This window comes from Petromyzon marinus, unplaced genomic scaffold, assembly GCF_048934315.1.
Source record: "Petromyzon marinus isolate PM22_M1 ecotype Great Lakes invasive population unplaced genomic scaffold, UKy_Petmar_22M1.pri1.0 PM_G_Scaffold_11, whole genome shotgun sequence".
Classification (NCBI taxonomy): Eukaryota; Metazoa; Chordata; class Hyperoartia; order Petromyzontiformes; family Petromyzontidae; genus Petromyzon; species Petromyzon marinus.
The window spans coordinates 658278-673532 of record NW_027422662.1 but is presented as its reverse complement, the minus strand read 5'-3'; positions in this window follow the sequence as shown (position 1 = coordinate 673532).

Here is a 15255-nt window from a genome sequence, read left to right as displayed (position 1 = left end):
GAGCATAGGAATCGATGTCCAGGTTGGAACTTTACAGCGCGGGGCCTAGCCACGCGGGGCCTTGCCTCCTGCCCTCGCCTGATTGCATTCACTTTAATTATCTCGCTTAAGTTTAATTTGTCTTCACCCGGCTCGCCACTTTGTAACTTTGTTTTATTGTAAATATTCACGCAGTTTTTATTTTTTTCAGCAGGCCAAGCCCGCTTGAGCTGCTATACCGCTCTTGTTATCAGAAGCGACCTGCCCACAACAACACAAGGTGAGGCTTTGTCAACGTGTGTGAATGTTTTGACTTAAAACTTTGGTGACTGCAGGAATTAATATTCTTGGTTCTTTCGGTAAAGTCACGTAGATAGAAAATTAAATAAAAATAACAGATAATAAATTAAATGAAAAATAATTAATAATTGTAAATAAAGCAAAAAACCTACGACGTTTTGATCGCAACACAAGTGGTTATTGAATTTAATCTGTTATTTTTATTTTCTATCTACGTGACTTTACTGAAAGAACCAACAATACGTGTGTCAATGTATCTATCGGTCAAAAACGCTAAGCGCGTGCCGCTGTTGACTCTGAATGTGTGGAGGGGAACACCTTCACCACGGGGAGAGAGAGACAGAGACACGGATAGCCTCGGCTATGTTGATTGATCCTCGATTCATTACTTGGTGGAGTGAGGAAGAATTAATGCTGAGCAGATGAAGGTGGCCAGGCATGGTTCTGGTCACACCACCACCTGTTTACCCATGGCAGTGTGTGACAGTGTCAAGTTTGTGTTTGAAGTAAAGTCTATTAACTCTGTTGAACACGAGGATATATAAAACAATAATTTATTTTTGTTTTCCTCTGGAACTCTTTATACAAATGGAAACAGGAAGTTAACACAGCACACACATTCAGCTGAAGTCGGAACTGTTCATCCCCAGCATTCAAGGACATAGCCTGGATTCACACCTGAGTTGCGATTGAACGTTAATTAATGCATTTCTGCACAACAGAAATAGTATTGTTTTCAACACCCTTGGCTATGTCAGCCGAATTTAGCTTTCATAAATATTTCTTTTGTAGTCAGCCGAAATTGTGTGCTTCGAGTTTTGGGTTAACATTCATCTTGAAGATATGAAGGCTTCCAGGCATATTAATGACATTTTCCCTCTCATTGCGTGCCATAACAGCCCGTGGAGAGAAACCCTTCAGGTGCACTCTGTGCGTGAAGGCATTTGCACGTTCATCAAATCTGATTAATTTGGGAATTTTTTTCACTACATCATGAATATATTAATAAGTATAGACGTGTAAGTCACGTGTGCATTCTTCTGTACCTGACGTGTAGATGGTGTGGATATTCTTTTTTTCTGTCTGCAGCTGACGCTTCCTCTGCAGAATTGTTCTGATGGAGCAAAGGCAGTCAGCGCAGCTCGGTACGACAAGTCAACAATGCGACCAGCGTGCATACAGCACGGACCGAACTGGAAATCTGACACGGCACCAGAGAAGTCACACAGGAGAGAAACCCTTCAAATGTACTGTGTGTGGGAAGGCATTTTCATGGTCATCTGCTCTTAAAAATCACCAGAGAACACACGGGAGAGGAACCCTTCAAGTGCAGTGTGTGTGGGAAGGCATTTTCAGATTTATCTACTCTTAAAAAACACCAGAGAACACACACAGGAGAGAAACCCTTCAGGTGCACGATGTGCGGGATGGCGTTTGCACAGTCATGTAATCTTGTAACACACCAGAGAACACACACAGGAGAGAAACCCTTCAAGTGCAGTGTGTGTGGGAAGACATTTTCAGATTTATCTACTCTTAAAAAACACCAGAGAACACACACAGGAGAGAAACCCTTCAAGTGCAGTGTGTGCGTGAAGGCATTTGCACAGTCATCTGATCTTGTAAAACACAAGAGAACACACACAGGAGAGAAACCCTTCAGGTGCACGATGTGCGGGATGGCGTTTGCACAGTCATGTAATCTTGTAACACACCAGAGAACACACACAGGAGAGAAACCCTTCAATTGCACTGTGTGTGGGAAGACATTTGCATATTCATCTCATCTTCAAAGACACCAGAGAACACACACGGGAGAGAAACCCTTCAAGTGCACTGTGTGTGGGAAGACATTTGCAGATTCATTTGCTCTTAAAACACACCAGAGAACACACACGGGAGAGAACCCCTTCAAGTGCAGTGTGTGGGAAGGCATTTTCACATTTATCTACTCTTAAAAAAACACCAGAGAACACACACAGGAGAGAAACCCTTCAAGTGCAGTGTGTGTGGGAAGACATTTTCAGATTTATCTACTCTTAAAAAACACCAGAGAACACACACAGGAGAGAAACCCTTCAAGTGCAGTGTGTGCGTGAAGGCATTTGCACAGTCATCTGATCTTGTAACACACCAGAGAACACACACAGGAGAGAAACCCTTTAGGTGCACGATGTGCGGGATGGCGTTTGCACAGTCATCTACTCTTGTAACACACCAGAGAACACACAGAGGAGAGAAACCCTTCAATTGCACTGTGTGTGGGAAGACATTTTCAGATTCATCTACTCTTAAAACACACCAGAGAACACACACTGGAGAGAAACCCTTCAGGTGCAGTGTGTGGGAAGACATTTTCACATTCATCTACTCTTAAAAAGCACCAGAGAACACACACGGGAGAGAAACCCTTCAGGTGCAGTGTGTGGGAAGACATTTTCACATTCATCTCTTAAAAAGCACCAGAGAACACACACGGGAGAGAAGCCCTTCAGGTGCAGTGTGTGTCGGAAGATATTTTCAGGTTCATTTGCTCTTAAAACACACCAAAGAACACACAGGAGAGAAACCCTTCAAGTGCAGTGTGTGTGGAAAAGCATTTTCAGATTCATCTCATCTTCAAAGACACCAGAGAACATGCACGGGAGAGAAACCCTTCAAGTGCAGTGTGTGTGGGAAGACATTTTCAGATTCATTTGCTCTTAAAACACACCAGAGAACACACACAGGAGAGAACCCCTTCAAGTGCAATGTGTGTGGAAAGGCATTTTCAGATTCATCTGCTCTTTAAAAACACCAGAGAACACACACGGGAGAGAAACCCTTCAAGTGCACTGTGTGTGGGAAGACATTTTCAGATTCATCTGCTCTTTAAACACAACAGAGAACACACACGGGAGAGAACCCCTTCAAGTGTACTGTATGTGGGAAGGCATTTGTACAGTCATTTGCTCTTAAAACACACCAGAGAACACACACGGGAGAGAAACCCTTCAGGTGCAGTGTGTGTGGGAAGACATTTTCACAGCCATCTGCTCTTAATACACACCAGAGTACACACACGGGAGAGAAACCCTTCAAGTGCAGTGTGTGTGGGAAGGCATTTTCACAGTCATCTGCTCTTAAAACACACCAGAGTACACAGAAGCATCAGAAGATCCACAAGGAGTGCAGTCTGAAATCAGCTTGTGAAAGTCAAAGTGCCGCAATGAGCCCATCCCTCATGAAACACAAACCGGAAAAAAATCCCAGCTTGGACACTTTTAAAGGTATCGAGGTGAAATGTGAAGAAGTGATGGTGAAGAGGGAAGAAGTGAAGGTAAAATGTGAAGATGAAGCTTCAACTCCAAAATGGGACCTTCACATCGATGGAGGCAACGTAAAGCAGGAGGAGAATTCTGACTGTGAGGCAGAGCGAGGCAACTCCCAGCAGTTTGTGGAAGTGGAGGTGTGGGTGGACTTCCTCCGAGACAATACAAAGTCAAGTGGAGACCCGATAGATGTGTAAGCTTGAGATGATGTCGCTCCAATAGATGCACCTTTGTCAAAGGCCTTTAATGACAAGAACGTGAAGTTGGACACTCAATGGCTAGGTTCAACCTGCAGAGTAAGAGCGGCCCGTCTTTGTAGACCTGTGGGTTGGGTAGATCTTTTACCAGGAGCGAGAGACAATAAGCCCCCAAGCATTCACTATGTTATCATAATTGCATTTACACGGTGCTTGCCTTATCGCCTCGGCAACTCGGAGTTTTATGTCGTACCTCGTCTGTAACACTTGAAGAGCATCCCCAAGTAGCAGCTGCCCCTGTGTGGCACAAGGTGGTGGCCCTGCACCGGCCTGCATGTGGACAAGAGCCTGTCAGTAGGGGGCGATGATTGATGCGTCATCTCAGTTGTGTAGTTTGTAGGCAATCTTGATTCGAAGCTTTCGTGACTGCAGGAATCCACACTGTTGAGTTATTTCGGTAAAGTCACCACGTGGGTAGAAACATAACAGATCACGGCGTTTAGATCACAACACAAGCAATCGTCATCAGGTGGGACAACCACAGCAAGAGAAACTGCTGAAGTAGTAGGCGCCTACTCCAGCAGTTTCTTCTTCTTGCTGCTGTGCTTGTCCCACCTGATGACGATTGCTTGTGTTGCCATCGAAGTGCCGTGATCTATTATTTGTAGCGTAATGTTTAGAATTTGCTACATTTTGACCCAGACGCCAGCATGCAACGGCCTACTCGTTTTGAATGATGCAACAATAGTACGTTGTACATACACTGTTAAGCAGACGGTGCGTATTTGTAAAATAACTTCTTGTTAATACGATGTAACGTGATGCAGTCAATTTCGCTGCAGTAATTCAATTTTGTTAATATGCCCGTCAATAATTTAGAATTAATACTTGTCTGATTGTGCGCGTACATGTAATATTTTGTCTGAGGGTCAAACATTGAATAAGTGATGTTAGGACAAAGTGTGTGTGTGTGTGTTTGGAAGTAACCTGTACAGAGAACTCAGGTGAGACCCGTTGTTCTTGTGATACAGGTCAAAGGGTACTTTTGTGTTTCACGAAGCGTCTGCCTCTGGAGCAACTCATCGTCTTTGAAATAGGGAGCACGCTCGGATCATTCATCAGTTACAAGGCATACCACTTAAAAGTTACACGTATAGGAGGAGGTACATTCTCTACAACACGAATTGTAGTTTTGTCTTACGTGTTGACCTAGATTTTGTCTAACTGGGACTAGAAATGCACCTTGCTGATTCACGTCTGGATGTCCGTGACCATCGGTTGAAGCAAACCCCACTACTGTTGTTGAGACGCTGTGCACCAATAAGGGTCCAACACATTGACGGCCTTCAGGCCAGGAAAGTCACAACATTTGAACACGAAAGACGCATTCACGCAAGTACCCCATGCTCCGTTTTGAAGTTTTAAAATGAAACATCTTGGAATTGTGTTGTGTTTTGAATTAGATGATTTTATTTCCTCATTAAAAGCTTGTATCAATTTACATCTGGAAGACTTCATTGAAAAGGACATTTCGTGTGAATTTTCTCTCGTCATTAAGTAGATGGCCTTGCCGGGGGTTCGGTTCAATGCGGACACAAACAGTGTACACACACACACACAGTGTACACACACACAGTGTACACACAGAGTCTATACACAGTGTACACACAGAGTCTATACACACAGTGTACACTGTGTGTGTGTGTGTACACACACACAGTGTACACACACTGTGCAGGACCGCCCTTTCCTGAAATCGCATTGGGGCTCCGCAAGCCTCTCCTCAGCGTGCCTGGCAAGGCGATGCTGAATAATCCTTGCCAGGACCTTTCCCGGCACACTGAGGAGTGAGATGCCCCTGTAGTTGTTACAGTCTGTGCGGTCCCCCTTCTTAAAAAGGGGGACCACCAGGGCATCCTTCCAATCCTGCGGAACCCGTCCAGTGGTCCAGACTGTTGTTATGATGTCATATAGGGTAGTCTGTGCACAAACGCCACCCTCCCTCAGCATTTCGCTTGGGAGATCATCTCTGCCCACTGCCTTTCCTGGTCTAAGACTCCGGATCGCCTTCAATACTTCCTCAGCAGATGGCACCTCAGCCAGCCACTCACAGGGGGTGACTTCTTCCAATATTTGAGGCACCGCAGCCTCAGCAGGGTCATCCTCACTTTGTGCCACGATGTTTTCCTGGCTGAGGGATTTTCCCTCCCCCAGGACCTCACAGAAATGCTCAGCAAATCTGCGAACCTGTTCCTGGGGGTTGGAAATTGGACCACCGTTTTTTCCCCTAATGATGGTAATAGGTGTGGCGCTGCAGGTTACTTTTTTGATGGAGTTAAATAGAGATTTGTGATCACGGGCCACTGAGGCAGACTCCATCTCCTCAGCAACCTGCGACCACCACCCATCCTTGCAGCGCCTCACGGCTCTCCGAACCTCCGAGCGAAGGCTGCGGTAAGCCTCCTCATTCTCTGACGTGGGATTCTGTAGCCGATGACAGTGGGCCTGTCGCTTTTTCTCAACCATCCTGAACACCTCCTCTGTCAGCCAGGGTCTCTGGGGAGGTCTGGACCGCGTACCCAAAGCAGCCATTGCAGCTGCATGAGTCACAGTCCTAAACCTCGCCCATTTACCCTCGACATCAGGAGGAGTCGGGGACGATGCCAATCCCAGCCGCAAGCGATGATGAAATTCTCGCTTGCAACTTTCATCAGATAACTGAGACCAGGCCACTTTATGTTGGAATGGGGTCCTGGGTGTACACCCACCACCAAGCTTGTGCCAGGCACAGTGACACACACACAGTGACACACAGTGACACACACAGTGTATACACATAGTGTACATACACACAGTGTACACACACAGTTTATACACATAGTGTACACACACACAGTGTACACACACACAGTGTACATACACACACAGTGACACACTGTATACACATAGTGTACACACACACAGTGTACACACACACTGTACACACACAGTGTACACACACACAGTGTACAACAACAACAACCGCCATTCGCCACTAAGTGGCGGTGACATCACCACGACGCTTGTGCCAGGCTATGTGCACCCTGAGGCCACGTGAAGTGTCGAACGCCCGCTGGCAGGAGGTCACGGGGCAGACCCAGGTGCCACGGGTCGACTGACTGAGATGACTGGCTGATGCACCACCTGTGCCCCCTACTGTGCCAACCTGCTGTGCTTTAGCCACCCGGCGCTCCGCTCGCTGTTGTGAGCGTCGCTCCTCCGCCCTCCGTTGTTGTTGGAGGGCGACTGCCTCCAACTGCCCAGTAGCATCCTTCACGAGCCTCCTCCACAGAGGCCGATCTTGACACCGCTGGTACCAGTCATCGGCAAGTCCACTCAGCTCCACGTCCTCCTGTACCACATCACTCCATCTCTTCTCTAGCCCGTGCCGCGCCCGCTTAGCCCCCTCAATCCGGCCAAACAAAAGCTGTTTCGGCATGCGGTGGCTGGGCATGCGGGCTACATGACCCAGCCATCGCAGCCTTGCCTGCCGGAGGAGCTCACCGATAGGACCCTGCCCAGATCTTTCAAGGATTTGTGAGCTCCTCACACAATCCAGTCTGGTTAAACCCAGGATGGATCGTAGGCAGGCCAGCCTAAATGTTTCTAACCGGCGAAGATGTTCCATTAGGGGGGTCCACGTTTCGCAAGCGTAGAGAAGGGAGGGAATGACCGTGGCCGAGAAGACCTGAAGTTTAGTGCGGAGCGACAGACCAGGTAGCTTCCACACAGCGTTACGCAACCGATGAAAAGATATTGCCGCTCGACTGATTCGGAGTGAGACCTCTGCTGTTAAACTGGAGCCAGTCATAAGCACACTGCCCAGGTATGGGAAACTCTCCACTCTCTCCACAACTGCCCCATCACCGATTGGGAGTTGTGGGGGTGGAGTGTCCGATGGTACAAAATACCCAGGCAGGTGTTTAGTTTTGGTGGGGCTGATGGTAAGGCCCCACCTCTTAGTGGCACGCTCCAGTCTCAGCAGCAGCGTCTCCAACTCCTCCTCTAACTGAGCAGCTATTACCAAGTCATCAGCATACATAACGTGGTTGAGTAATAGGGAGCCATCCCTTGACCGCACCCGGGCATCGATTAGCCTCCCATTATATCTGTACCATATGGAGATTCCCCCGGTACAGCTATTGAAGGCTTCACGAACTACGTGGTCAAAATAGATGTTAAATAATGTGGGAGCCAGAGGACATCCCTGTCGCACCCCAAGGTGTACAGGGAATGGCTCTGACTCCCGGCCACGTAGTTTTACCCGGGCCCGCTCACCATCATGAAGGTCCTTAATGATCGTGAGCAGAGGGTCAGGTACTCCAAAAGCACGAAGAACGACCCAGTGCCCAGGCCTACTGATGGTATCATAGGCCTTGACCAGGTCAATAAAGCAGAGATGTAGGTCTTGTTGGAATTCCCTACACCTCTGCTGTAGCAGACGGACAGAAAATATGGCATCTGTGCAGGACCGCCCTTTCCTGAAATCGCATTGGGGCTCCGCAAGCCTCTCCTCAGCGTGCCTGGCAAGGCGATGCTGAATAATCCTTGCCAGGACCTTTCCCGGCACACTGAGGAGTGAGATGCCCCTGTAGTTGTTACAGTCTGTGCGGTCCCCCTTCTTAAAAAGGGGGACCACCAGGACATCCTTCCAATCCTGCGGAACCCGTCCAGTGGTCCAGACTGTTGTTATGATGTCATATAGGGCAGTCTGTGCACAAACGCCACCCTCCCTCAGCATTTCGCTTGGGAGATCATCTCTGCCCACTGCCTTTCCTGGTCTAAGACTCCGGATCGCCTTCAATACTTCCTCAGCAGATGGCACCTCAGCCAGCCACTCACAGGGGGTGACTTCTTCCAATATTTGAGGCACCGCAGCCTCAGCAGGGTCATCCTCACTTTGTGCCACGATGTTTTCCTGGCTGAGGGATTTTCCCTCCCCCAGGACCTCACAGAAATGCTCAGCAAATCTGCGAACCTGTTCCTGGGGGTCGGAAATTGGATCACCGTTTTTTCCCCTAATGATGGTAATAGGTGTGGCGCTGCAGGTTACTTTTTTGATGGAGTTAAATAGAGATTTGTGATCACGGGCCACTGAGGCAGACTCCATCTCCTCAGCAACCTGCGACCACCACCCATCCTTGCAGCGCCTCACGGCTCTCCGAACCTCCGAGCGAAGGCTGCGGTAAGCCTCCTCATTCTCTGACGTGGGATTCTGTAGCCGATGACAGTGGGCCTGTCGCTTTTTCTCAACCATCCTGAACACCTCCTCTGTCAGCCAGGGTCTCTGGGGAGGTCTGGACCGCGTACCCAAAGCAGCCATTGCAGCTGCATGAGTCACAGTCCTAAACCTCGCCCATTTACCCTCAACATCAGGAGGAGTCGGGGACGATGCCAATCCCAGCCGCAAGCGATGATGAAATTCTCGCATGCAACTTTCATCAGATAACTGAGACCAGGCCACTTTATGTTGGAATGGGGTCCTGGGTGTACACCCACCACCAAGCTTGTGCCAGGCACAGTGACACACACACAGTGACACACAGTGACACACACAGTGTATACACATAGTGTACATACACACAGTGTACACACACAGTTTATACACATAGTGTACACACACACAGTGTACACACACACAGTGTACATACACACACAGTGACACACTGTATACACATAGTGTACACACACACAGTGTACACACACACTGTACACACACAGTGTACACACACACAGTGTACAACAACAACAACAACCGCCATTCGCCACTAAGTGGCGGTGACGTCACCACGACGCTTGTGCCAGGCTATGTGCACCCTGAGGCCACGTGAAGTGTCAAACGCCCGCTGGCAGGAGGTCACTGGGCAGACCCAGGTGCCACGGGTCGACTGACTGAGATGACTGGCTGATGCACCACCTGTGCCCCCTACTGTGCCAACCTGCTGTGCTTTAGCCACCCGGCGCTCCGCTCGCTGTTGTGAGCGTCGCTCCTCCGCCCTCCGTTGTTGTTGGAGGGCGACTGCCTCCAACTGCCCAGTAGCATCCTTCACGAGCCTCCTCCACAGAGGCCGATCTTGACACCGCTGGTACCAGTCATCGGCAAGTCCACTCAGCTCCACGTCCTCCTGTACCACATCACTCCATCTCTTCTCTAGCCCGTGCCGCGCCCGCTTAGCCCCCTCAATCCGGCCAAACAAAAGCTGTTTCGGCATGCGGTGGCTGGGCATGCGGGCTACATGACCCAGCCATCGCAGCCTTGCCTGCCGGAGGAGCTCACCGATGGGACCCTGCCCAGATCTTTCAAGGATTTGTGAGCTCCTCACACAATCCAGTCTGGTTAAACCCAGGATGGATCGTAGGCAGGCCAGCCTAAATGTTTCTAACCGGCGAAGATGTTCCATTAGGGGGGTCCACGTTTCGCAAGCGTAGAGAAGGGAGGGAATGACCGTGGCCGAGAAGACCTGAAGTTTAGTGCGGAGCGACAGACCAGGTAGCTTCCACACAGCGTTACGCAACCGATGAAAAGATATTGCCGCTCGACTGATTCGGAGTGAGACCTCTGCTGTTAAACTGGAGCCAGTCATAAGCACACTGCCCAGGTATGGGAAACTCTCCACTCTCTCCACAACTGCCCCATCACCGATTGGGAGTTGTGGGGGTGGAGTGTCCGATGGTACAAAATACCCAGGCAGGTGTTTAGTTTTGGTGGGGCTGATGGTAAGGCCCCACCTCTTAGTGGCACGCTCCAGTCTCAGCAGCAGCGTCTCCAACTCCTCCTCTGACTGAGCAGCTATTACCAAGTCATCAGCATACATAACGTGGTTGAGTAATAGGGAGCCATCCCTTGACCGCACCCGGGCATCGATTAGCCTCCCATTATATCTGTACCATATGGAGATTCCCCCGGTACAGCTATTGAAGGCTTCACGAACTACGTGGTCAAAATAGATGTTAAATAATGTGGGAGCCAGAGGACATCCCTGTCGCATTCCAAGGTGTACAGGGAATGGCTCTGACTCCCGGCCACGTAGTTTTACCCGGGCCCGCTCACCATCATGAAGGTCCTTAATGATCGTGAGCAGAGGGTCAGGTACTCCAAAAGCACGAAGAACGACCCAGAGCCCAGGCCTACTGATGGTATCATAGGCCTTGACCAGGTCAATAAAGCAGAGATGTAGGTCTTGTTGGAATTCCCTACACCTCTGCTGTAGCAGACGGACAGAAAATATGGCATCTGTGCAGGACCGCCCTTTCCTGAAATCGCATTGGGGCTCCGCAAGCCTCTCCTCAGCGTGCCTGGCAAGGCGATGCTGAATAATCCTTGCCAGGACCTTTCCCGGCACACTGAGGAGTGAGATGCCCCTGTAGTTGTTACAGTCTGTGCGGTCCCCCTTCTTAAAAAGGGGGACCACCAGGGCATCCTTCCAATCCTGCGGAACCCGTCCAGTGGTCCAGACTGTTGTTATGATGTCATATAGGGCAGTCTGTGCACAAACGCCACCCTCCCTCAGCATTTCGCTATGGAGATCATCTCTGCCCGCTGCCTTTCCTGGTCTAAGACTCCGGATCGCCTTCAATACTTCCTCAGCAGATGGCACCTCAGCCAGCCACTCACAGGGGGTGACTTCTTCCAATATTTGAGGCACCGCAGCCTCAGCAGGGTCATCCTCACTTTGTGCCACGATGTTTTCCTGGCTGAGGGATTTTCCCTCCCCCAGGACCTCACAGAAATGCTCAGCAAATCTGCGAACCTGTTCCTGGGGGTCGGAAATTGGATCACCGTTTTTTCCCCTAATGATGGTAATAGGTGTGGCGCTGCAGGTTACTTTTTTGATGGAGTTAAATAGAGATTTGTGATCACGGGCCACTGAGGCAGACTCCATCTCCTCAGCAACCTGCGACCACCACCCATCCTTGCAGCGCCTCACGGCTCTCCGAACCTCCGAGCGAAGGCTGCGGTAAGCCTCCTCATTCTCTGACGTGGGATTCTGTAGCCGATGACAGTGGGCCTGTCGCTTTTTCTCAACCATCCTGAACACCTCCTCTGTCAGCCAGGGTCTCTGGGGAGGTCTGGACCGCGTACCCAAAGCAGCCATTGCAGCTGCATGAGTCACAGTCCTAAACCTCGCCCATTTACCCTCGACATCAGGAGGAGTCGGGGACGATGCCAATCCCAGCCGCAAGCGATGATGAAATTCTCGCATGCAACTTTCATCAGATAACTGAGACCAGGCCACTTTATGTTGGAATGGGGTCCTGGGTGTACACCCACCACCAAGCTTGTGCCAGGCACAGTGACACACACACAGTGACACACAGTGACACACACAGTGTATACACATAGTGTACATACACACAGTGTACACACACAGTTTATACACATAGTGTACACACACACAGTGTACACACACACAGTGTACATACACACACAGTGACACACTGTATACACATAGTGTACACACACACAGTGTACACACACACTGTACACACACAGTGTACACACACACAGTGTACAACAACAACAACAACCGCCATTCGCCACTAAGTGGCGGTGACGTCACCACGACGCTTGTGCCAGGCTATGTGCACCCTGAGGCCACGTGAAGTGTCAAACGCCCGCTGGCAGGAGGTCACTGGGCAGACCCAGGTGCCACGGGTCGACTGACTGAGATGACTGGCTGATGCACCACCTGTGCCCCCTACTGTGCCAACCTGCTGTGCTTTAGCCACCCGGCGCTCCGCTCGCTGTTGTGAGCGTCGCTCCTCCGCCCTCCGTTGTTGTTGGAGGGCGACTGCCTCCAACTGCCCAGTAGCATCCTTCACGAGCCTCCTCCACAGAGGCCGATCTTGACACCGCTTGTACCAGTCATCGGCAAGTCCACTCAGCTCCACGTCCTCCTGTACCACATCACTCCATCTCTTCTCTAGCCCGTGCCGCGCCCGCTTAGCCCCCTCAATCCGGCCAAACAAAAGCTGTTTCGGCATGCGGTGGCTGGGCATGCGGGCTACATGACCCAGCCATCGCAGCCTTGCCTGCCGGAGGAGCTCACCGATGGGACCCTGCCCAGATCTTTCAAGGATTTGTGAGCTCCTCACACAATCCAGTCTGGTTAAACCCAGGATGGATCGTAGGCAGGCCAGCCTAAATGTTTCTAACCGGCGAAGATGTTCCATTAGGGGGGTCCACGTTTCGCAAGCGTAGAGAAGGGAGGGAATGACCGTGGCCGAGAAGACCTGAAGTTTAGTGCGGAGCGACAGACCAGGTAGCTTCCACACAGCGTTACGCAACCGATGAAAAGATATTGCCGCTCGACTGATTCGGAGTGAGACCTCTGCTGTTAAACTGGAGCCAGTCATAAGCACACTGCCCAGGTATGGGAAACTCTCCACTCTCTCCACAACTGCCCCATCACCGATTGGGAGTTGTGGGGGTGGAGTGTCCGATGGTACAAAATACCCAGGCAGGTGTTTAGTTTTGGTGGGGCTGATGGTAAGGCCCCACCTCTTAGTGGCACGCTCCAGTCTCAGCAGCAGCGTCTCCAACTCCTCCTCTGACTGAGCAGCTATTACCAAGTCATCAGCATACATAACGTGGTTGAGTAATAGGGAGCCATCCCTTGACCGCACCCGGGCATCGATTAGCCTCCCATTATATCTGTACCATATGGAGATTCCCCCGGTACAGCTATTGAAGGCTTCACGAACTACGTGGTCAAAATAGATGTTAAATAATGTGGGAGCCAGAGGACATCCCTGTCGCACCCCAAGGTGTACAGGGAATGGCTCTGACTCCCGGCCACGTAGTTTTACCCGGGCCCGCTCACCATCATGAAGGTCCTTAATGATCGTGAGCAGAGGGTCAGGTACTCCAAAAGCACGAAGAACGACCCAGAGCCCAGGCCTACTGATGGTATCATAGGCCTTGACCAGGTCAATAAAGCAGAGATGTAGGTCTTGTTGGAATTCCCTACACCTCTGCTGTAGCAGACGGACAGAAAATATGGCATCTGTGCAGGACCGCCCTTTCCTGAAATCGCATTGGGGCTCCGCAAGCCTCTCCTCAGCGTGCCTGGCAAGGTGATGCTGAATAATCCTTGCCAGGACCTTTCCCGGCACACTGAGGAGTGAGATGCCCCTGTAGTTGTTACAGTCTGTGCGGTCCCCCTTCTTAAAAAGGGGGACCACCAGGGCATCCTTCCAATCCTGCGGAACCCGTCCAGTGGTCCAGACTGTTGTTATGATGTCATATAGGGCAGTCTGTGCACAAACGCCACCCTCCCTCAGCATTTCGCTTGGGAGATCATCTCTGCCCGCTGCCTTTCCTGGTCTAAGACTCCGGATCGCCTTCAATACTTCCTCAGCAGATGGCACCTCAGCCAGCCACTCACAGGGGGTGACTTCTTCCAATATTTGAGGCACCGCAGCCTCAGCAGGGTCATCCTCACTTTGTGCCACGATGTTTTCCTGGCTGAGGGATTTTCCCTCCCCCAGGACCTCACAGAAATGCTCAGCAAATCTGCGAACCTGTTCCTGGGGGTCGAAAATTGGATCACCGTTTTTTTCCCTAATGATGGTAATAGGTGTGGCGCTGCAGGTTACTTTTTTGATGGAGTTAAATAGAGATTTGTGATCACGGGCCACTGAGGCAGACTCCATCTCCTCAGCAACCTGTGACCACCACCCATCCTTGCAGCGCCTCACGGCTCTCCGAACCTCCGAGCGAAGGCTGCGGTAAGCCTCCTCATTCTCTGACGTGGGATTCTGTAGCCGATGACAGTGGGCCTGTCGCTTTTTCTCAACCATCCTGAACACCTCCTCTGTCAGCCAGGGTCTCTGGGGAGGTCTGGACCGCGTACCCAAAGCAGCCATTGCAGCTGCATGAGTCACAGTCCTAAACCTCGCCCATTTACCCTCGACATCAGGAGGAGTCGGGGACGATGCCAATCCCAGCCGCAAGCGATGATGAAATTCTCGCATGCAACTTTCATCAGATAACTGAGACCAGGCCACTTTATGTTGGAATGGGGTCCTGGGTGTACACCCACCACCAAGCTTGTGCCAGGCACAGTGACACACACACAGTTACACACAGTGACACACACAGTGTATACACATAGTGTACATACACACAGTGTACACACACAGTTTATACACATAGTGTACACACACACAGTGTACACACACACAGTGTACATACACACACAGTGACACACTGTATACACATAGTGTACACACACACAGTGTACACACACACTGTACACACACAGTGTACACACACACAGTGTACAACAACAACAACAACCGCCATTCGCCACTAAGTGGCGGTGACGTCACCACGACGCTTGTGCCAGGCTATGTGCACCCTGAGGCCACGTGAAGTGTCGAACGCCCGCTGGCAGGAGGTCACTGGGCAGACCCAGGTGCCACGG